Source organism: Gallus gallus, chromosome 2 (genome assembly GCF_016699485.2).
Source record: "Gallus gallus isolate bGalGal1 chromosome 2, bGalGal1.mat.broiler.GRCg7b, whole genome shotgun sequence".
NCBI lineage: Eukaryota > Metazoa > Chordata > Aves > Galliformes > Phasianidae > Gallus > Gallus gallus.
In genome coordinates this window covers 70,151,226-70,175,878 of record NC_052533.1, presented here as the reverse complement: position 1 = coordinate 70,175,878, position 24,653 = coordinate 70,151,226, and the positions used below count along the sequence as shown (strand labels likewise).

The following is a 24,653-nucleotide window of genomic DNA, read 5'->3' as shown; positions in this document are numbered from 1 at the left end:
GTCAAAAATTGTATCATTAATTTTACTGCACATGCTCTGCTAGCTGTCAGTGCCATACTTAATCACATCAAAGTCTTGGCATATCTTATGTTTTCAGTAGTTTGTATTTGTAGGTCTAGACATGCTGTGTTGCATTTCCTTTTATAGTAAAGTGATTTACTACAGCAAGACTCCTCATGAAACAATTAAGACTTCTGCTGTGCTTCATAAATATGAAGTGACAAGCTAGCAATGTGGAATGCCACATCAAAAGCCCCTGTGTATTTATATATTTAATACTTGACAACTAACCAATCTGGTTAAGAAAAGATAAACCTTTTAAAATACTTTTGTATCTGTTTCTCCATAGACACTGAAAGTTACTACCTGTGATCAAGTTCAGTCACCACTGCCCCTGACCATCAAAAGTAATGGTGAATTACAGTCAACCGTGAATAATAAATTATCCCTGAAAATACTCCACTTAAACCTAAATGTTTCAATTTGTGTTTTGTCATAGAAGACTAGGAGAAAACAAAGAATAAGAGGTCAAAATACACACATTGTTTTTGGGGGACTTTTGTTGTTGTTGTTGTTTTGTTTTTGAGTAAATACAATACAAAGCCAGCTGTGAAGATGCTTTAAATACATACATACCTGTGTGCACCATTAATGTGTAGATATGAATGACCGTTTAGTAACTTAAGGCCTTCTACAGTGATCAACTTATGAATCCTACATGAAGAAATAGAAATAAATCAGGCACACAGTCATATTTACAGTTTAGTCTAAAGTTCTTTCATGCATAAAAATTCAAAACAATTATGCACTTGAGTTTGAGAGTAAGTGAAATTACAGAATATATTCACTTATGTTCTTACTTGATTGTCTTCTACAGTTCTACTACTTTGTTTGTTTTTATTACTTTGATTTATCCCCCCTCTATCTAAGATTTAAATACACTGGAAGTAAAAAATAGTCATATTAAAAAAATAAAGCTGTCGGAAACATTATATTTACAAGTTCATTGAATTAACTAATGACTGGACCTTTGAACAAGAAAAGAAAACGTACTACAACAGGCCTTAATTTCTAGCAGTACTGTTCTTTTGAATCTACTGATCAACCAGAAAAGTCCAGTATTATAGAAGCCTTTAAAAACAGCTGAATTTTGCAGCACAGAAGTAGAATAGAGAAAGATTTTGTTAGGAGGAGAAAAATTATTGTCACTGTCAATCAAATTACAGCAGGTTTCAAATTCCTACCACAACAATTATGGTAGCATACTCTGATTCTTTCAAAATTTGGTTCATGGCTTGGATCAGGTTGAAAACCAGCATAGCAGATTATGAAAAAAGTGTGGAATATTTTTTTGGGGGGGGTTAGGCTTGTCCTGAAATGCTTCTTTGTTCTACACACTTTGAAGTCTGTGAGGTTGGATCTCCCAGTCATCAGCTGTGAAAGTTTACAATAGCTATTAGCACACTTTCAACATAGAACAAAAAGATGATAGAGTTTATTTACTATTAAAATTCATGTTATACCCCATAAAAGTAAAGTCTTTGATAGAGGGCAGTTTGCATCTCCTTATGCCATCAGTAATAGTTGCAACTATAATAATTATGCTTTCCCATAGTGAAAAGTCCTCCTGAGTGAACAGGACTTTGTAATGAAGTAATTTGACAATAAGCAAGAGTTATACCTGTGCACACAGAACAGCAACAAAACCTCTTGAACACACAATAGAGGAACAAGTGGAATATTATAAATGAGACAATTTATCTGGACTTTAAAAAAGTATTTGATATAGTTCCTCATGGAAATTATTTGTTAAATCAGAGCACATGGGGGATAGCAAAAGAATTATAAAATAAGCAATTAACCAAGAGGAGTCAGGTTATGGCAAAAAGGATAACTGCCTGTCCATCAGGAGCTGACCAGGACAATTTTGACCTTGAAATTTATAACAGTCAGTATTTTCTTTACTGACTATAGCACAGAAAAAAAGCCAAACTAATGAATATGCTGACAGCATACACCTGGGAATCTACTTCATTAGGAAAGTGGACAAGAAAACCATACAGAAAGAATTAGATGACCTTGGAAACAGAAGTAATATAAATGAGTTGAAACTGAATAGTATAATATAGAAAGCTGTGCACATAAGGACTAAGAAGAAGCTTAGAGCTCATCAACAGCAAAAGAGAGAGGATGAAAAAAACCCACAAACTATCCTTGTCAATAGGATAGTTATAAATATGCAACACAGTATAATTGTACAGTGTTATGTATATATGAACGCATTTTTCTTATAAAATATGTACGTGTGTATATAACATACGTATATGTTTATTGTTTATCATACATTTATCATGCATATCATACAATTATGTAGGAGAGAAAAGGTGTTAAGTTTCATGAGGAAACTATTGATGCTGTTTTACAAGGTACTGGTAAGAATTAACATGAACTCATACATACACTAATGTGGTCTACAAATGGTTTTGGATGGACAGATTGTCAGTAACCCTCAATTTTTTAATGTATAATAATATATCCTGCTGAGTTTTTGTGTTACTCATCAAATTGAACAGTGATCTGTTCAAAGCATACAGAGAAAAGCTGGTAAGATCATTAGGGGATAAGGAAGCTATTGTATGAAAATCCATAAACAACACAAAGACTGAAGAGAACATTTTTATAAATAGATTGAGGAAATAAAACTGTAAAGATGGAAAACTATTTAAGCAGAACAACACTGATACGGAACAAATGGGAATCAATTGACAGTGAATCTGCTGATAATTTAGGCCAAAAAGTAAACGAACAAAAAACAATAGAACAGTCTAAATTTGTAGATTTATCAATGTATGGGTAAAATAATATGAGAGAGGTACTTGGGTAGGAAGACACAGACCTTATCCAAGGCATTCCCCATTTTAGGTTCTTTGGAGCTCAGATCTCAAGGCTCAAATACTTAGTTTTCTTCATCTGAAATCAGAATACTAGTCTCCTGACTGTGCATTCTCAATCATGCTGGCCAATAATATAAAATCTTGATGAACCTTTTGGATTTAGGATGTAATCAATGAAAATAGACTTAGCAAATGAATCTATCTGAGATTTTCTTCTGGTGCTGCTCAATATTGCTTAGAATTGACAGTTTTCCTGTCACCTTCATTAACTTTAAGACATCATTAAATTTTATCCTTTGCTCCTCTGACATTTCATCAGTTGTCAAATAACTATTTAAGCAGAAGCAAAGCAACCTTCCTCTTTAAATTACCCATTAGCCAGTAGGTAATAGTAAATGATGCCTGCTCATGCATGTGCAAGAACAATAAAAATTAACATCTATTAAGAAATAATATCTTATTAAAAAAAAAAGAAGTTTCACTAAACGAAACATAGCTAAAATACTGACTAAATGAGCTTTCAATCTGATTAGGTTCAACCTGTCTTCTACACAGGTGTGCTGGTATTACAAGATTCTGCTTTCAGCCAGCTGTTTGCTAACACAGCAATTAGTTGCCAACCACTGATCAACAGCTGGAAAACACGTTAATTTTATAGAGGACTAACACTGAAAACAATTAGCAATTCACCTGGGCTTTGCCCCATCCTTTATTTATTTCTGTGCAGAAAAAGTCACAAATACAGCCTTGGGTACTGACCCAGGTCATGCATACAATGTGAATGTCATTCTAATAAGCTTGTTCCAGTTCATACATCTTGTATCCTTAAGTATACATTGGATAGTGCTGTGGTAAAAGCATGTTTTAAGTCATCATGTCAAGCATTCTTAGTCTATAAGGGATACACATGATTTGGGTTCTTTATTCCTGCAATGAAACAAACTTATTTAACAATAAGTTTACATATCTTTTCTTAATCTTCATGTTTCAGTCAGAGCTCAGATTATAGCGTGCTCTGAAAATAAAATCAAGATATTTTCTCAGGCCCTACATATCCAGAATAATTCCATTCCTTTTGAAAAGGTGCTTAGCTGTGGTAGAGACAGACATGAAAATCTCTAATTTGTTTGTTTAATTCTCCTTTGCACTATAATTTAGTGGGTGATCCTTAAATAATTAAGTCAGGTAAGGGGAAAAAAAAGCTGCTTGCATGCTCACAGGCATATGCTGATAAAATTTCCTGAGATCAGAATGTAAAGTGATTTTTCTGCTCTATGATGCCAAAGAGACAGATATTAATAACAGTCAGGTTGTATAACAATAAAAGAATTCAATATCATATTTTTCCTGTTTTTATTTCATTATATTTCAGCTCCTAATTATATCTTCTATATAATTTGCCTGGTGTTGAAATAGCAAACTGAATTACAGGTTTGTAAAGGATTGGATTTATTTCTTATTACAAGATTAAGTTATAAGCTGTATTAGTTGAACACATTTCTAAAATGAAGCGTTTGCTCGGTTTTGGCTTTTCTTCATTTTTTTTTTTTTCTTTTTTGTTTTTACATATAAATTTGTATATGAATTTTGTTATACTATAGAATTAAGTTACACTATAATTTTCCTCATGCTTTAATTTCAAACATTTCATAAGAATTGCACATTTACAATAAGATCTAATTCATTTCTTGAAAAAATATCTATTGCAGTAACAGATGGCAAGAAGAAAAAGAACAACAAAATCCTGTTTTGAATATCATCCAATTTGACGAAGAACCAGCTGCTATAATAAGTAGTGTCAACAACCAAGATGTCCTTTAAAATGAAATTCACTTATATCCAATAAATGAGGAATGCTTTAAGCAAAATCTGTTGCTAATAATAATAAAAGTTCACGGTATAATCTCTTACATTTGTGCTCCCTATTAATTTATATATTACCTGATGTTGTTAACACTTGTCATGCTAGTGAGGGCAGATACACAGAAATGTAATTCCTTTTTCTAAACAAAAGAAGCTGTGTTTACTGTATGTAATACAGACAAATATAGCCAAAACTATAAACAAATTTCATTTCATGATTCCATTTTTCTACAAGCTAATCAGAAGTCATGTTACAGCTGCCTTAAAAACCAAAACATGAATATTGCTTTGCATCACAGCTAATGATCTCTTTGAAGTAGGCACTCAAAATTTAAAACTTGGTTGTTGATATTTCTAATGTATTGTATTATGTTCTCTGATACAAGTCTTATTTTCACTAAAGGAAGCTAATGCACACGATACATTGTTTTTGGGTTTACACTGGAGCCCACTTGTCTGAATGAAGCAGATTGCTCTGTTTCTGTTAGGCTTCATTTTGACATTCTTGGGCTCTGTCAGGATACTGAGAAGTTTGTCCAGGGGGAAATTGCATTCATTTTAAAACCAAGAATTATGTTATGCCCTTTAAAGTACAGCTATGCATTGGGAATTCTGTCCTAGAGGAAGCTCAGGAACTATAAAAGGCCTCTAATCAAAAAGCAAAGAGAAAAATCTCTGCCTAAGCCTGGGAGAAAGATGGCATTGTTCTGCATAGCAACCTGTCACAGGGCAGAAGTGGAAATTGCTGACAAATACACAAAGGTAGTCAAACTCCAAACACACTGTATTGCCCTTTACAGAAAGGATCACAAATTCACACAGCAGGTCAGCGACAGATTTAGAAATACAAGACAGATCTATTGATTCCCAGTCTTAGGAACCGTACAGCATTGACTCTTTTATTCCTCCTTTTTTTTGAAGAAGATGGTAGCACCAGGATTGCACATGTAAAGAAGGATACTCTGTTTCCCTCATGCATGCACTGTAGAATGTGGTTTACCTTTATTTATTTTTTCTTTTTTATAAATTGACAACAACAGTCAGGTAAGCATGTGGCTGCTTTTCGATCTTATTAGCAGCCCTGAGAGCTGAAGTCAAAATCAAAATATTTCACCTGAAAAATGGAAAAAAAGTAATTTGGACGTCTATCCAAAAAACCAAGAGAGAAAGATTATGCAGAGCTACCCATTACCCTCACCCCCCTTCCCCCCTGATATTGTATAGAATATGAAAAGAAAACCTAAATAAATTTATTGGATTTGTGATGAGAATCCAGCAGTAATTTTTGAAAATACAGTAAAAATGCCTGAGGAATAGATAAAAACATGGATGGCATCTTTGCTAGGCAGAGAGAAGTACTGTCTGAGCGTCCAAGCCTCATTGCCATGGAAAACTAGCAGCAGAATGGAAGCACTGCATATAAAACAATGACCCTTTTCTTCCAATCATAAAAAGCAGCACCTGACAACATTTCTATAGCAGTTGTTCATAATTTCTTCCTTATATGTCAGCTACCAACAGACTGTAATGTAACATCGGCACACTGTATAGCATTGGTGCAGATCAAGCTGGAAACTTCCAGAGTATTTCTGTACTAGATGTCACTTCATTGAAGACAAAAATATTGCATTTGGATTATCTTTGATTTAAATTATTCTTGTCAAGTCGGAAGTTTGGGTTTCTGCAAAATCTGTTTCTCTGCTACTCCGAGATGGAAACTACTGTGATGGTGGCAGTGCATTGTCTGGGAGTAACCCTCCTGCCCAGCTCCCTCAGCCAGAGACACACTCAGAGGATTCTATTTTCAAAAAATACCAATCTGTGAGATTTTTTTTTCCAGATTTTGTTTCAATCAGATTAAATTTTCACCAGTGTTTCTCATGAATTATAATGATACACACACTGTAACTTAAGAAGGCTAAAGTAGGTGCTTTTTTTTTCTTAAGGAGAAGAAAAATATCTCAACTTAGTGTAATAAGTGTAACAAAGAATTCAGAAATGGTATATCATGGAGAGTGCAAAGAATATATATGTTAGGTTGTAGGACAAGAGACTACACTGGGGAAAAAATGGAGAACACAGAAACTCCTGGGCTAATGCAACCTCAGGTAAGTCCACAGTATGTCCTCTCAAAACCCAAGCACAGTCACATCAGATTTTATCTACCACTTGGAAATCTCACCCAGGGAAAGGGTGCAGCCAGTGCAGTCTGTAGATGTGAGGGCCACGCAGCATGGGTATCTGCCTGTCACAAGCAGGGAGCTCCAAGTAAACTGCTCTTTAACTTCATTACCAAATGAGTGGTATAGTTTTAATAACTTTCTTGTTTATATGAAATCAATTTTCTGAATGCTTATTTTTGCTTTCTTTAATAGCTATTCAAATTAAATAAAAATGAAGTTTTTCACCAAATCCACATACTGATAACCAAAGTATTTAGTACATCAGGTGAAACTAAAGGGAAGCAAAGGATTACTGCAGAACAAAAACAAGTGGTGAAAATTTTATGAGAGGAAAAAAAAATCATAAATTTCTCTCTGCTCCATCTTTTTAGTTGTGAGCATAGCATCGCCTTCCTTGAGTCTACTCCCAAATGCTCTTAAGTGTGATGTTACTAACTTTTCCTGACAAGTAAGACAGCAACAGAGGGATTATTTTAAAGGTACAAAATCTCTCTATCAGAGTACTTGGGGAATTCATAATCAAATCCACACCTTTCCTTTAATGACAGATTTCCTTCAGGGGAGGGAATCTTCAAGATTGTTGAAACTGTGGTGAGTGACAGATGCTAAATAGGTGCCATGCACTCTGGGCCACTAACAGAAATGTAATTTAATCCTTCTTGTTAGTATATTACCACTACTTTACCAGAGATGTTTTGGATCTCAAGTTAATATTTCAGTAATTATCACCTTAAGTGTAAAACTGGTTACAGTAAATGAATTATTTAAATATTTACCTGTTGTACAAGAATACATAGAAATCTCATCTGTTTTCAGTAACAAGTCACAAGAAATATCTTTACCATGAATAAAGCACAATTGAAGTGTGCACTGAAAAATCAGGTTATTATAGCAAATAACAGACTGTACAGAAGACAGTTAAAAGTAGGGCTGTTGTCATCAGTGTAACACAGGCAGACCCATTGCACGCAATATTCTGAAAAGAAAATGGGGCAATTAGGAGTACATATAGTGTACAATTTGCATGAATCACTACAGAAAGGTTTTCTTTACCATACTCACTCAACAGACAGGAGTCACTAACTGAAAGAGCTACAAAAGCCAAAAAAAGAAAAAAAAAGTGTTCCAAATTAAAAAAAAAAAAAAAAAAAGAGGGTGGGGGAAAGAATTTTACTGGGGTCATTGAAGAACTCTACACTGAAGGTGGAAGTAGATCCAAATTTAATGAAATAACTTGCTTAGAGTTAGGCACCTGTCATCTCCAGTGTCTGCGCACCAGTCCCGGGGTATACTATATAACCTTGGTACCAATCCTCTCTACGCACCACACACAGCTCCTACAAGTGAGTAAATGCCTCTGTGTAGGTTCTAGAAGAGTTTCTGTGTTGAGTGAAGCATCATCAGTGAGGGAGTGAAGAGCACAATTATAGTTCTGAAACCCCACATTTGCGATCCATTCAGAGTCACAGATCTGTGTACCTCTCTTCAGAAAAACAAGCAGAGCTCAAACATCTCTCTTGATACCCATGTACCAGTTTCCTCCTTTCATGAAGTAGTGTTACATACAAAACACTGAGGATTTAAGAAACCTGGGAATAATTGCTTTGTTAGTCTGAAGGTATTTCAAATACATATTTACTAACCATATACTGCTCTAACTTCTGGGATGCAGTTTATACTGTATGTGAGACTCCTCTCCCTTCCTTTCAAGGGCTGTGCTGACATCCAAAATAAAAGGAATTTTAGAAAAATGGATGATAAAAAAAAAGTCTCTGGCTTTGCTACTGATTAATAAGTTTATTTGCAATTGAAACGAAGTCTTCTAGCCTACTATCAGTCTTGGAAACAAAAGGTAGATCAAGTCATAACCACAATTCTGGCAGCATAAAAATAGTGACCATGAAGACATTCTGTCAGGCTGTCTCCTAACCGGTTGTTGCAAGACACATTCTGGACTGGTACACCAGGATAAAGAAATGCCAAAGTTTTCCTTAGGAGGAACCCGATAATAAGCTATTTAACACTACAAACAATGAACAGAGGTGCAGCTCGGAGTGCTTGGAGAACCTGAAAGAAACTGGCAGGTTCTGAAATATTAGCACACCAAGTCTTGGACTTCAGTTGGATAAAAGTATTGAAAGAACACTTGTCAGGGAATATTCTACTGCCTAAACTCATTAAGACCCTCTTTGGGCATGTAAATCCTTTAATGAGTTGACATTTTCTGTACTGCCTTGGTAGATCGTGATACTACTTGCTCCTACTTTTTAGACACTCAGCAGTTAGATTTCACAGGGTGGTGTTTTGCCATATTTGTCATATGTTTGAAATGATCTTTTCTTTCTGCGCTTATGATAGGATTTTAGAATGCTTATAAAAGCTGCTTTCCTAAGAAGTGTGAAAGAAAATGCTTTACTATAACACTTGCTATAAAAAAAAAGAGACATCAGTTTTCATATTCTTAGTATATTTTAAGTGATGCTGAAGTCAATGCCTGCTATTGCCAGATACTTTGAAATAAATGTTTTTTGGGTTTTTTTTTTGCTTTGTTTTGTTTTAATAGAGGAGCTAACCGTAAGTAGCTTCTAAGAAATCAAACTACTTTAGTAAGTCTTGGTCAAATTTAATCAACATAATATGACTACATAAAATGATTCAGATTAAACAAACACAAGACCTTTCTGGGCCTAAGGATAAAAAATGACAGAAAATGTGTTAAAATTCTACAAAAAGAGCAGTTTTATTTGGAACTGAATTTACAGAAATGTACCTGAATCTCTTTCTTAACACATTTCTGTCTTTCAGTTCACTCCTTGTTTTTCTTCTCCTTTCACATCCATATTTATATGAACTGCATCAATCCAGAATGACCCAATATAATGTATGTAAAGATGAAGTCTTATGTGCTTAAGTAAAACCTGTTTCATTATTACATTAAAATGATACTGCAAAACAGTTTATTTTAGCAGCCCTTTACATTTTAGCATAAAAATCAGATCTTATGTGATCTGTTCCAAACTAAAAATATGATGCAGAATTCCTGCAAATAGCTTGAAAAATAAGTGATCTATATAAAGATGACATCCAGTGAAATTTAAATGATTGAATCTGTCTGGGCAGTTTATGTGTGCCTAAAGGGCATCAGAAAACCTTACAAATGATGATAGAAAGGAGAAAAAAGTCATTGAAGCTGTCAAAATACAAACATAGGCAAAATTCAGAAAAAAATGAAGAGGGTACAAGAACTTCAGAGCTCACAAAGAACTGTCTTTGTGTGTTTCAGTGTATCTAATTTAGAGGAACAGTTGACCTCTTTCTGGACCCTGGCTGAGTATCAGAGCCTAGTTCTAGTGCCTCCAACTACCCTTTACTCTATTCCAGTTCTGGCCACTTTGCAATCCTACAACCCCAGCTAGGGAAGTCTTAAAAGTAACAAAGAGGGAGAAATATATAGAGGAGATTAAATTCTTACACACCATTAATTATTATCTTGAAAAAAAAAAAAAAAGGAAAGAAAGAAAGAAAGGAAGGAAGGAAGAAGACAACTCACAGGTTTTAAGGACATCCATATGAAAACAATTCCATAGATCTATTTAGTTATCTTCCTTTCTGAACTGTCATTTTACATACAGAATGTGAGAATCAGGGTCATTATCAAACATCCTGTGGTAACCTTATTTATCTAAATTGTGGGAGAAAATCTGCAGGGTAGCATCTTTTTTCCAACTAGAAATCCTTTACTTGATGGTCCAGCTTTTGTATATGAGTGGTTTCATGATGAACAAGACTCCACGTTCTCTTCAACTTTCTACACCATCTAGGCAGTGCTGAGAATTAATCACATCTAAACAAAGAATCATCCATTTTTATTGCAACACTAAAAACCATAAGTACAACAACCTTTAACCAGCTGTTTTCACAAAAGTAAATGACTATTTACTATATCCTTTATAATTAATGAAGACCAAATTATTTACTGTGATGAATGCCAGTAAATACCCTCTAATATATAAAAACTTTCCCATCATTTACATTTTAATGAGATTTGAAATGTTAATGAATGAAGGGAATCTACTAATTACCTCAGTGCATATCTCAAATAAAACTGAACTTCGTTAGATGAATTAATATTAGTTCCTCATTAGGACATTCTAATAGCTGAAAATAATTAATGTTTTAGGAACATGTTGAAAATAAATATTTGTTTGTTTCTCAGTTTGACAAATATTTTTAATGATAAAGAATGAACTCATCAGTAATACATGTGACCTTTCAAAGAGTTCCACAGATACCCCCGATAATTAGAATCCTATCTCACGTCTTTTTTGTATTTTTTTTTAAGAAAAGCTTAATATTCATTTTCTCCATATTTGTTTGCTTGATAGACACTGAACTGAGGCTGTTTATCTTGTATTATTTTTATGTAAAAATAAAAATCAGTAAGCACAAATATTAACTTAATTATCTTTATGAGACAGATCTACTAAGGAAATTAATGCCCAGAATAGTTACCTGATTTAATTGGCACTTTTTTTTTTTTTTTTTTTTTTTTAATTAAGCACTACAACACTATAGTCTTATGATTTCCACTATGTGGCTCCATCGGGGACAAGCACACAACAGTGGATGTATTCCATTCATCCTAGCCCTGGAGATTGAATTGGAAAACAAAAAATACATATTTTTGTTTGATACACCCCCATCCCACTCCCATAGGAATTTCTGAAATAAACAACAGCAGCTCACTATTGGAGAATGTTGTTTAATTAAAACACAACAACAACAACAACAACAAACCAATAAGTTTTAGTGTTGAAACAAGCCTTGGCAGTAAATTTGAAGAGGGCGGTGGGTTAGAATTTCCAGAACAGCACAAAGTAGTGGACTGAATTGTGGGGGATAGATGTCATGGGCCTTCCTTGTTTGTAAAGAATTGGTAAAATCCATAGCAATTACAGGAGGACTATTTCCTACAGAAAGTTTAAACACAAAGGTCACATTATGAATACATGAGAAAGACACAATTCACTGCGATACTAAAATAAAACTTATATTCATTGTTTTAACCATTCATCTTGGAATAGCAGTATATTTACAGCTAAATGGTATAAATGTAAACTGTCCTCCTTACTTCCCCAAGTGAATAAATAAATGAAACATTTATGTTACATATATATTGCAGCAACAGTTGTTGCAACATCCTATATATGTAATTCCCATAATTTCTTAGTTAACAAGGTTACTGATCCTGAAAATACAGAAACACACGTAGCTCCAAGGAATAGATTGGTAGGCATATTTGTCATGTTCTGTCTCTGACCCACGGAAGTGAATCCAGCATGCTAGTAAGTCTTAAAACGCTCTGGAGCACTCAATCCCAGTGTCAGTTAACAAATAGTTCCTTTAAAAACAGTTGTACAGAAAGATCAGTGTATAGCTTTTCTGTTTGCTACGATAACCTCATAACTTAGTTTGCATCTGGGTATGGGAACAAGGAATATATATCATAGTCTCTGGCTATTTTTCACACTTCAGCATGATTAGATAGCTATGTGTAAAGATGTGTGTCCCACAACCAGTTTGATTACTGTACCTCTGGAGTCATTGAGGGCACTTTCCAATTCTGCCACTATGCCACCAAAATAGGTACATAAATCACAAATCTGACATTAAAACATGCTTTCTTTAATAGGAGGCATCTCCAGTTGAGTTTATGAGATTACTCATATTACATCTGTAGAAGAAAATTTCAGCTAAAATCTAGCAATACTGCGCTGAAATTATAACAGCTTCAGAAGGATCTTCATAGGGTATTTCTATTGAACAGAAGAAAAAAAAAAAAAAAAAGGTCAAGGACATTTTATTTTTTTCACCTCACAACAATTTTCTCTGATCCTGCTCTAGATGAAAGAGAGCCTTCCCAGAATGCCACATTTGCTCTGGAAATCATTCTGAACATCTGAAACTACTCCAACATGGCTGCAAAGCGATGTGGCAGGCTTGCCTAGATTAACAAGTACCAGAAATTTCCAACAGGTAGCTTGTGAAAGTGTGGGCTCTTAACATCATAAGCATAACAAGGACCTGAACAAGCAGATGTGGTTATGTGCACATTCCGCTCGCAAAGAACAAAATTACTCCTTACAAGTTCTTGGCAATATAAGGCCAAGTGTTCACAGGTGGGCTAATAGTCACATGCAGAAAGAAGAGTTGAACTTCCCCAAGTTGAGAAGGGGCTCTCCAGCTATGCAACACTCCTCCAGAAGCAGGCAAAGTAAAAGAGATGTTCTCCCTTCACTGGCTGGACCTTATATGAGCCCAAGGTGGCTCCACCCTCAGTCCACGGAGTTATGGTTTTATGATTTTTGGTTATCAGTATTCCACATCATAACATCATGTAGTGCACTGGGAGTTAAAGAGTTAATGCTCCAGCTCCAGGCATCTGTCTGGAAGAAACACACACACCCCTCCCCGCCCCAGGGGGCTTTGCATTCAGAGAGAAGGTATAACCTCTGGCAAGGTGACTTGTTGTTCCTTTTTTTTGGTTCTCCCTAATCCCTGCTGCTCAACCCCACTGCATGTCTCACCTCAGCATTATAGTGAGGCCTTTCCACCCTTCCTAGTGAGGGAGGTGAGGCCCTTTCCACCCTCCCTAGTGTATCTTGCATTCCAACACCATATTTAGTAAATTAGTTTAATTCTCCTCAGATCGTTGCCACTGTTTTTAATTATTGGGGATCCCCTCTTTTGCCTTTCTGGAGGCATAGATCTGCCGATCCCTCTACCCCAGTAGTCACAGAACTGGGCCGAACCAGCCCATAAACTGTTGACACACCCCTTCTGGTCATATGCTGAGCACAGGCAAACTGTTTGCAGTTGTGCTCCTTAGGCCAGCAGCATCCCTTCACCAGGTGCTCAGTCACCAGGTCAAGCTGTGACATAACTGCTCCCCTGCAGTGAAATTCTCAAGATTTTTGGAGAGTTTGCAAATCGTGGACATTTTCCACTATTTCTACCAGAGAGCCCTATTTCCTGTAGCTACTATGGGCTAGATGCTGTGATTCCCAGCAATGATTAATGGTGATAAACAATGAAGAAACCATGAGCAAATCAGCAAGGGCCTGCTGCAGTGACGGAACTTGCATTTTCCCTGCTTATCCTGTGGAAGCATCAGTTTTGTACAAGATTGTACAAGAGTATCAAAACACTTAAAATCTTAACAACTGACTTGATAATTGTATACTTTGATCATACGTTGGTGTTAAACCTCTTGACTAACTTTCACGTTGGATTCTTTGGAACTTCAAAACAATCAAAATATGCTAATGCTAGTTAACTCTGGTTAATATAAAAGCTTCTTGACCATGAAGGAAACTAACCTTACATATAATAGTAGCCTGAGATACAAGACTTCCTACTACTCCTACAAAACAAACAAACAAACAGTCCATGGGCAACAAATGCCAAAAAGTTCTTACAGTATTTAAATAAATCAAACATAGGTGTAATCAATATTTACCACAGTTTGAGGGGAGGGGGGAGGCACAAAATAGAAATGTAGTAATCATGGCAATCATGACTAGTGTAATCTCTATCCAACTGTAGCAACTCAAGCTATTGTATGGGGTAAAGATGCTTTGCTTTGTTTTGGCTTGAGCTTTAAGAAACATCACTGTGTTATTACTGATATGAAAAAGTGTGACTAGCATCAAAATTTCTACTAGGAATTTCAAACTTATTTTTTACATATTTTCATAAATGTAAAAAAAAAAGCGTACATAACAATAAAAGTGATGCAAGTGTTGCAGGATCAGCCTTAATACATCGCAATCTTTACTAGACTCTTTGCTACAAATGCAAATATGTAATAGAAATCATTGAAGGCTTATGTACCAAGCTTGCAGCACAATGGTGCTTTGACTACCAAAAAAATCAATCTAGTCTGAAATGTAACACAAATTATCAGTCTTTAACACTCACTGTCACTCCTGTGGTAATATATACGACATCCTGCATGACCAGAATATAAAAACTCCGTTTTCTCTGTCTGTCTTTTGTTAAATGAAACGTTCCTCCTTTTTCTTCCCTTCCAGCTGCCCAACTCTCTGCCTTTCCACTGAGTGATGAAAAATGTAAATCAAGTAAGGAAATTAACAACAGGAAAAGCATGACTAGGAAATGTATTGTTCCCCACAGGTCCTCCATTTTTCGTCCAAGTTCCTGGGTTAACAGCCTCTGAATAGAACAAAAAATGTCCACAATAGAGTTGAATGATTTTTTGTTGTTGTTGTTTTTTATTATTTATTTATTTACTTATTTATTCCTTGGAAGAGAAGGGAAACTAGCAGTGGGACTAGCTCTTCTTCAGGAAAAGAGAACTGCCTTCTTCCTCCATTTCCCAAGCCAGGAAACATAACAGACAGTGCCAATTACTTTCCAAGTTTTACCCAGAACACAGGAGAAGGAACAATCTTACCAATATTTTCTCCTTTCAGGTACTTAAATGTGGAAAGTAAAGCAGCATAGTCCAGAAATTCAGGGTATGGTCTTTCACATTATTTCATATGTGACTGCTGCCTAAAAGCATTGTATTTTTTGAAGAAATCCATTGTTACTTTTTCTTCTCCAGAAGCAAATATATCCCTTCATCATCCCTACAAAAAAAATAAAAATAAAAATAAAGAAAATAAAAACAAGTGATCTCTTCATTAATCTTGTTTTTACTCACTTGGTTAAAGTGGCAAATACTTCATTTCATCAGTATCTTCCTGGAGATAGAAAGTAAGGAGTTACATTCAACATGTTCTACGTATGATTGATACTTACAGTAGTCATCTCTTTTCAGATAGAGCTGATCTACAGTGAAACAAAGATAAAAGCAATTTTGATCAGTGGAGAGACACAGTAAAATAGAAGTGAAAAGAAACATATATGATAAGAAAAATAAATGTCTTTGAGGTTTGCAAAATAATGCAGTATGTCTAAAGCCAGTTTTTGTATTTATTAAAAACCATTTGTCAAATTGTAAGAATGATCCAAAAAGATATTCAAATCCTGAGCTTCTGAACCGCTTCAAAAGAGTAAAATGCTTTCTCTTTTGGATCTACCCTACAGAGTACACTGTAAATTCAACAATTTATAGTATTATGTTTCAGAATGATCCATGAAGCATGCAAACACCCTTTTATGTCTGCAAAAGTGCATTTAGTTTCTTTTGCCACTTTACCATTCTTGTTTACAAAACTCACTCAAACTTTGATTCATAGGACATTTTTCATGCCCTCCACTTCTATTAAATTGGAGGAAGAGGAGAAGCAGAGGACAACATGTTGAGATTAACTGTGTTTACAAGAAACATTTTTTTCCCTGCTGATTTGCAGTGACTGATGCCAGTGGGAGATTAATCCCATTCCCAGTATTTATGTGGTTAGCACAGGAGTTTCTTTGTCGAATATGCTTTACCGAAGTGTGTAGAGAGACTGGGAGAGACCATAAATTCTGTTTTGATCACTTGGGATTCTGAGTTGTTTTCAAACCTAAAGCAGTTCTTTCCTTTAAAAAGAACTGTTACTTCAGGAACAATGAAATCTAGTTCTGTTTTTTTGTTTTGTTTTGTTTTGTTTCGTTTACTCATCTATTCATATAAAACTTTAGCATGTCCTCTTCATGCAATTCTTAAGAAAATCTAGCACTTCTTCAAGACAAAAAATAAAAAATAAAAAATTGTATACGTTTGTATCTTTGTGAAACGTGAAGATGTACACAAGCTCCTGACCGTGAGAATGTGATGCCTGTAAAAAAGGCTTCCATTTAAGTTGCCCTTTTCATCTTTAAGTCTTGTCAAATTTCTATACCTATAGATGTTTGCAAGACCAACCAAGGAAATGCTCCTTTTATCAGTATGACTAGTTCCACTTACTGAAGACTAATTTATTGAAGACAATAAGATTACCTATGGTTTAATATTTCTATAATACATGTTGTGTAACTGGAAGGGAAGTTATAAAAATGGGATACAAATTACCAAGCCAAGTAGTTACCAAAATCTGCTGCTCAGAGATATGAGATTCTGCATCCTACATATGCTAGATGAAGAAAGAAATGTAATGCTATATATTTAGATAGTTCAGAATTAGATCCTAAATAAATATGCAACATATGAAGAATTTAAGAAGTCCTCCATGCAAAGAGCCAGCAGGCAGTTTTACACAACATATACCAAATCCTGAATTAACTGTGGATGTGCCCTCCAAAACACTTTCTCAAATAAACTAAATGCTAATGTACTATAAGCTAAATATACTGACTTCCAACACAGAACAGCTGATTCTTTTTTATCTCTGCTGTGCTTAACCTAAAACAATAAGTTGATCCCATTTGTGAGAGTGAGTCTCTATTTCATTTCATAAAAAAAGGGCAGAATCATTTTTGGAAACGAAAATATTATCAGGAGCCTGTTGACAACTTAGGAATTCTTTCCCATGTGGCCAAGACACTAGAAGAAAGAACAGCTAATTCCTCTGATAAATATGAGAAATCTATAAGTGTTTCATCTGGAACTGTGATTTCACATACATAAATTTTGAGCAATTTAAATTCTCTACAAAGAGAATGTATATCTCAGAGAAATTGCTTCACACATTTTACACTATTTTAATTTCAAGTAGAGTTATTAATTCCCTAATATGAAATATACATCCAAAATAATTGTATTTATTTTCAAAAAAATATTGTTCTTCAAATGACTGAGAATGTTAGCTGTCAGCCAGCTAGTATTCTGGATGTTATACAGTATACAGTCTTTTATTTATTGTTTTTTTTTAGATACTGCTTTAGACACTTAAATTAATTGCTGGAATTGTGTTTAGCTGGTGGCTATGCAGTCTGAACACTCCAGCACTGTCTGTAATGCCTTTCCCAGATGCAACAGGTGATTAGTTAGATTTATCACTTCGCTTTTGTGCAGCAAGAGGACCTGTCTTATCTATTAGATGATCATCTGGATGATGCTAGATAGATTATAATTATTTTAGGATTTGACTTTGAAAGCCTATACCTCTGAATTTGTTGCAAAGCAATGCTATTTTGATTTATATTACATGTTAAAAAGAGGAAACAATTTTGCCCTTACTTCAAATGTATTTTTATAACTTATTTCCAAAGTATGTCCTTCTTCAGATGCAACAGTAAAAAATATTACAAGAAAATAATAATTAAAAACAATATTTGAACATAAAGATGTTCTAGTTAATTGAAAATACTTTCAACATATTCCTCAACTAATGTAAAAAAAGTTGGCATTACATTCAAGTTCTTGTATTTGAAGACATCATCAATATCATACAGGAAAGTTTCATTTTTAGCTGTTTTCCATGCTCCATTGTTGGGAGACAACAACCTCCTCACTAGTGGGAAGTTGGTCAGCTGGTGATGTTAGTAATGTGTAAAAACAAGCTGTTAAAATTCTTTGAAATTAGTCCTGATGAGCCCTACAAACATAAAGAAAATCTCTGAGTATGTGATCTTGTCACGTATCTACAGACTTTTTTAACAAATAAAGGCCCCCTTCCCAAGGCTATGACACAATTAAGACATCCTTACTAGATGACTCAGCATTACCTCCTGTCTTTTCTGCATGAGGAATGGGAAGGCTGCAGGAATATAGCTTAGGAAGAACAAGATAATAAAATTCCAATTCTGCATAAAAATTCAGGGCAAAGTAGGTTAAAAGTCTTCTTCAGCATGACAAGATAGTTCCTATCTGTTGGTCCAAGAGATCTGATCATCTTTGGCATTCATGTAAGTGGCACGTGTTTGCAGTTTTTTTCACAGAGATGGGATTCACTTAAGATTTGACCTAGCCTAACATAGGTAGTGTCTTTGTTTTACAAGAAAGAATATAGAAATTCCTCTCTGACAGACTTGCTCTGCATTACTGCACACTACTGTGCCTCTCTCCAACAAATTTAATTATATAAAAATATAATTCCACTGAAGTTGTCTCCCAAAAGCAGGACCTCCAGGACAAAGGCTAGTCAAAATTAAATGTCAAAATTAAACTGTCAAAATTATGCTACTTACGAGCATCAACCTGCAACCTTGATTCTGAGTTCATTTATAATTCAGACTTCCCAAAAGACACAGCAGATGTTCCATCTTGAAAACTCATTTGCATCACTCCTCTACTCAAAGTCATGCTCATTTCAGCAAAAATTTGAAGTCCACAGAGATCCAACATAGATACTGACAGATTTAATACTAATATTTCAGTGAAGTATTGCCTCAAATTACAGAAGATAGTTTGCTCCCACAGATGCTACTTCAGTCCTCAGAAGCCAGAAGCACACAGCATCTGTATGTGTACAACAAGTACCACAAAACTACATACTAACAGTTGCTTTTGGACTAGCAGGGGCAAGCAAACTATCAATTTAAAACTGCCCTAACATATCCAGAATTATAGTTAGGTTCCAAACGATAAGATGAAGAACAAGAAGAAAGCCTTAAGATTTTCAATAGGGGGGGGTCAATAAATTAATAGGTATGTTTTTCTTAATCCAGAAACACTGTGACGTTCCAAAGAGGAATGTTCTAGTTGACATAATCTCTTGATTATTTATACGCAGTTTCCCAGCTAAAGACCTTAAAGCTTTTCCATCATTTATTAACATGTGGTTTTGAGAACAAAGAAGCTAAAGCATTCCAATGAAAACAGAATAATAATTTTTATTCAAATGTTTTCAAAGAATTGTCAGCTTACACTTTTAAATTTGAATTAATCACTGTTAAAGCACTGACTGCTCAACAGGCATCCATAATTACTGTGAAAGAGAAGTTGCATTTTCATTTTATTTATCCTGAAGAAGAATTAGAAGGCTTTTAAGATTAGTCTAACTCCCTTAGTGAAACTTGCTTAAAGTATAATGAATGTTATTCTCAATTCTTAAGTTTAAAAACAGGACATAAATAGTATTTGTTTGAGATTACTTACTTTGCTTTGGAGAAAATATTGTAATGCTGAGGGTTTCATTTATTATCAAAATTAAACAGTGTATTTGAAATAAGTATTAAAGGATGCAAACAAACCTCCACTTGTAATTTTCTTGAGATCATATTCAGTTCTTAATTTATCTTGTATAGATGCTCACAAAGAATAGAATTTGTTTATATTTCTCATGATATTTATACAAATGAGATGCTTAATGATCCATTTTGTTGAATATCAGCAGTACTGCTAGCACATCAACTACGGTAGCGTTCATTCAGTTAAGTGCTTATGTCAGTACATTTTATGGGCCTTTGTGGATTCCTACTGTCAGCTTTACAGCCAGTTTTACTGTTTGATGCTACTTTTGCTGGTTCATATTATAAAATCACACCTATAAATTTGTGTAGGTGGAATTGCTGGCTCAAACTAAAGCCAAAAGATGAGCAGATACTTAAAATCCTGTACTACATACTAAATATTAAATATCAGAGAAGAAACGTTCTTGTTTTGTAACAGAATATATTATTGAAATAGAATATAATATTTCAAGAAAATCTTCCAAGACACTAGTGACTGATTCATCTACTTCTCACACTGGGGGAATGTCATAATATCTGATAAAATTTTGGTTATTTAATGTATGTGTCCTAGATTTGGTTTCATTTTGTAAATCCTAGTTATAATCCAGCTAGTGCCAACTTGAGTAAACTGACCCTTTCTCTGGTGTAATTTAGGTATGTAAAAAGGTAGAACAAAACTCACTAACAAGATTTGTATACAGTTGTTTGAGGGCTTCTCTGAAAGTAATACCCCCTAGGTTGTTATGTTGGCTGACAACATCAGAGTTGGATGTTAGAAGCGCAGCAGTACAAATTGAACCTTCCCGCCAATACTCATTACATTTTGTTCCTGTATAACAGATGGCAGCAGAGGGGCAGTCTAATGGAATGGCACCTGACATTGAAGTGCACATAAAGCAAAGAGGTGGAATTGAATTCCTTCATGCATAAAGCATTGCACCCATGGACATCCATTAACCCTTGCTGAACGTTTATGCAGACCAAATAAAGGATCTCAGCACAGTGAGTTGGTGAGTGGTGCATTTCAGCGACAGTGGGTCACTTCCACTAGTGCAGATTTATATGAGTACCGCACATGCTCTCATTCATCACTGGCAAAAATGCATAACTAGGGGTGATGACTATACTGAAAAACAGTGGCTGTTTTTTGTTTGTTTGTTTGTTTGTTTGTTTGTTGTAGATAAGAATGTTCTCTATCAAATAGTGTCATTGTGCTCTCTATATCCACTGTAGTTTCCAGAAGGAATTACTTTCAAAGCAACTTATGTATATCTGTACTTAGAAAAATCCACACACTGACATTTCATAGACAATGCATACTTTCTGAGATAAGTACAAATGCCAACAAGACACAGGAATCAGCAATAAGGAGTATTTATTAGAAGAATTAGTCTATAGAGGATTTACATCTCAGAACAACTCAGAAAGAGAAAGCTCGAGATTTCTTTCTTCATTGCCTAAAAATATACATAGCATGTATAGCTAACAAATTGCAAAAGGACTGTTCAGTTTTTGAAACAGTAATCTGTAGTTCTCAAATGTAAAGATAAAACATGTTGCTTTATATTTGTGCAAAAAAAAAAAAAAAAATCAGAACACACTTGGCTCTTTTGTTTTGCTAGATAATTTTCTCAGGTGGGATGTTATTTTAAGCTCCAGTCCTAGTATTTGGTGTGCAGCTTGTGAATCAAAGAGGAATAAAAATGGGCAGCAATGGCACTAAAGAGAGTTTGCAACTCCAGTTCCAAAGAAAGGACCATTTCTTTAAAGCAAGGAATGTGGTTTGTATTTCTAGGCTCTCTCTTTGTCTCTGTCTCTCTGTCTCCCTTCGAAGGTAAATTCTGAAACTGCAGAGTCTCGACATTTATCATTATTTTCCACACACATTGAAAGTGTGACAAATTCACCCTAGCTAGCAATATGTACCCCTTAAACTCTGACAACTCACAGATACCAAAATAATGTGCTGAATTATTAAAAATCTTGATGTTTATCTATCTCCTTTAAATGTCACCGTGTGTGTCAAAAATTATGTTCAGCGTAGTATAATGACAGGAGTCTCAGTCAAGTATAAAGATTCATATTTACAAAGAAATGCCAAACAACATTTAGAAATAATTTGTGAACTATATGTGTTCAGTTTATAAGATATATAAATGGGTTATAATGTCAATTATAAAATTCAGCCTGTTGTTGGAACTTCATTCCAGTCTCTGCTTTTTGAAATAAATCACTATAAAGTAGTCCCAACATTTAAACTTTCACCAGACCTTTACTGAAAGATCATCTAATCTAAACAACCAATATTTGCTGTTATTATCGAATCCCTGTAACTGTGAGTAACATTTAGCAAGTTTGCATAATCAATATCTTTCCTCTGAGGATATAGACTTATAAAAAGCTTTGCTCTGTAACAAAAGGTCTGAAACATTAAGCTAAATCCCTGTGAAGACAGAATCACAAGTGGAAATATTTACCACTCAATACATTGAACCATACTGTTTTTTGTTGATAAAGCAGGTTATATGACGCATGTATCCTAAATTAAACTGTTCTTAGCTTTAAAATATTTCCTTGCAATGTCAAATAAAAATTCTATTCTTGTCTCTGTCAATATTAACAATCTAGTAAAATTACACATTCCATGTTAAATAATATGCTTTTCAATTTACCTTTGCTATCATCTATTCCTAAGTGCTATTCTAAAGGCATCAATTTGAAGTTCTATCAAGCAAAATGTTTCACAGTTTTTGAACTTTAAGATCTAGCTCACTTGGTTCATATTTACAGTCAACCTTTGAAATATTACTATTACTTTCGGAGGTGAGGGTTTTTTCAGCTTTCACAGCTCTGCAATTATTTCTTTCTACCTGCTGTGGTTTAGCCTGAAACAGACATTGTGATTCAGGGATTTTCTAAGTAGAATAAATCTTTCAAACTTTTATGAATATTGAATTGCTGACAATTTCAGAAGTATCTGTTTCCCTCTCTTTAGTAGAGAGCAGGATGGAAGACAGAGAACATGCTTTGGAGTGCCATGCATGGCCAATGGGAGCTTCCGCCTCCCTTGAAAATATGGACTCTCCTCTGCCACAGCAGAGTACCTGTAAATGTTAATGATGCATGACGATCTGACTGGGAAAGGGGAATACAAAGCTTCCAAAATGTACATCTTCCAGAACCTGCTAGATCATCAGGACTTCCAAACTTTTGCACTAGCTTTGGGTGGGTTTGTGGTTCCTTTCTTTCTTTCTTTCTTTCTTTCTTTCTTTCTTTCTTTCTTTCTTTCTTTCTTTCTTTCTTTCTTTCTTTCTTTCTTTCTTTCTTTCTTTCTTTCTTTCTTTCTTTCTTTCTCTCTTTCTTGGCAGATAGTTTCATAATGGAATGCTTTTCAATACCTGGAAACTGAACTACTTTGTAAGAACATATTTATCTTCCATACAATTTTCACTTAGAAATGTATCTCAAATCCAGAATAAAATTGCAGGACAAAAACAGAGTGCCATTTCCTTCAAAAACTGATAGCATAGCAGTTATCTGTAGAATGAGTGATACTGATTGAAAATCGTTGGAAGGTAAAGTACTGACAGTCATATACAAATCAACCACCATATATTTAGCCCTTTAGAAGCCTTATTCTGCAGTATAGTACCTTTCAAAATGTTTTGATAGAGAATCCTTGATTTTAGACAGTTAAGAGTTTGAATGAGTCAAGCACAAATCATTCTCTTTCCTAACAAGCTGTTTCCTCCAGTATTTTACTGTAATCCTTTTATATTAAAGACACTACAACTATAAGCTCAGACTTCTCGTTAAAAACCAAGTTATGATACCATCCATTAGCATATAAAGTCTGTTTATTTCTATGATCTATTTATTTGAATTCAATAAGACAAAAGAAAACAAGACAAAAGCTTTTTTGTTCTGAGAATCGTGCTGCAGATAGTTCTGTTTTTTTAAGGAGCTAGACAGTTCTGTCTAGTGCCAAAGGAAGAAAGGCAGAAGAGAAGAGATTTGAAAAATTTCTATGTGATTATACTTCGAAGCTGAAGAGTTCATAAAATCGCTATTTAACCTCTTGTAGAGGAGAGCTCCAGAAATCCATGAGGTATCTACTTATACAGTGGTCTGCCCACTGTCCTTTCCTACCAGCCTGTCTTGGATTCTGTGCAGGCTAAGAGGAAGAGAGGCATCAGACAAAATAAAGTTTAGATGAAGAAAGGAACAACTGATCCTCAAATAAATGAGTTGGGTTTGTAGATCCTATATCTTGTGCCCTTCTCTACCATATGTATGATTCATAAACCCAAACCTTTGTTCCAAATGCAACATATGGGGATTGCTTCAGTTTGCAGTGCAGGTCTGCCAGTGGCATTCAGTGAGGTCCCATCTGAATTTGACAGTAAAATATGAGCAGATGAAGCTATTGTCTTGTACACTATGGTTCTGCTGTTTGAATACCTTACTCTGTGAAACTGTCCACACTGGTACTTTGTGCTATTATTTTTTTATCTAGAAGGGAGGCATCAGAACTACATTTTAAAGATGGGAGGGATCATTTTCCTCATCTCAAGGCCCAAAGGCCTCCTTTTCCATGACAGACTGTCATATAAAAATACACAAGTACAAATTAAGGAAAAGCTGA

The 24,653-nt window shown here is 34.8% G+C and overlaps 1 long non-coding RNA gene across 1 annotated transcript in view; it reads left to right on the top strand.

Annotated features, from left to right (window-relative positions):
• LOC112531780 overlaps positions 1 to 2,579 on the top strand; it is a 41,282-nt gene extending 38,703 nt beyond the window's left edge. Inside the window, exon 5 of the long non-coding RNA XR_003073786.3 lies at positions 350 to 2,579. This is a non-coding gene — a long non-coding RNA (uncharacterized LOC112531780). The remainder of the gene's footprint in view (positions 1 to 349) is intronic.
• The last annotated feature ends 22,074 nt before the right edge of the window (positions 2,580 to 24,653 follow it).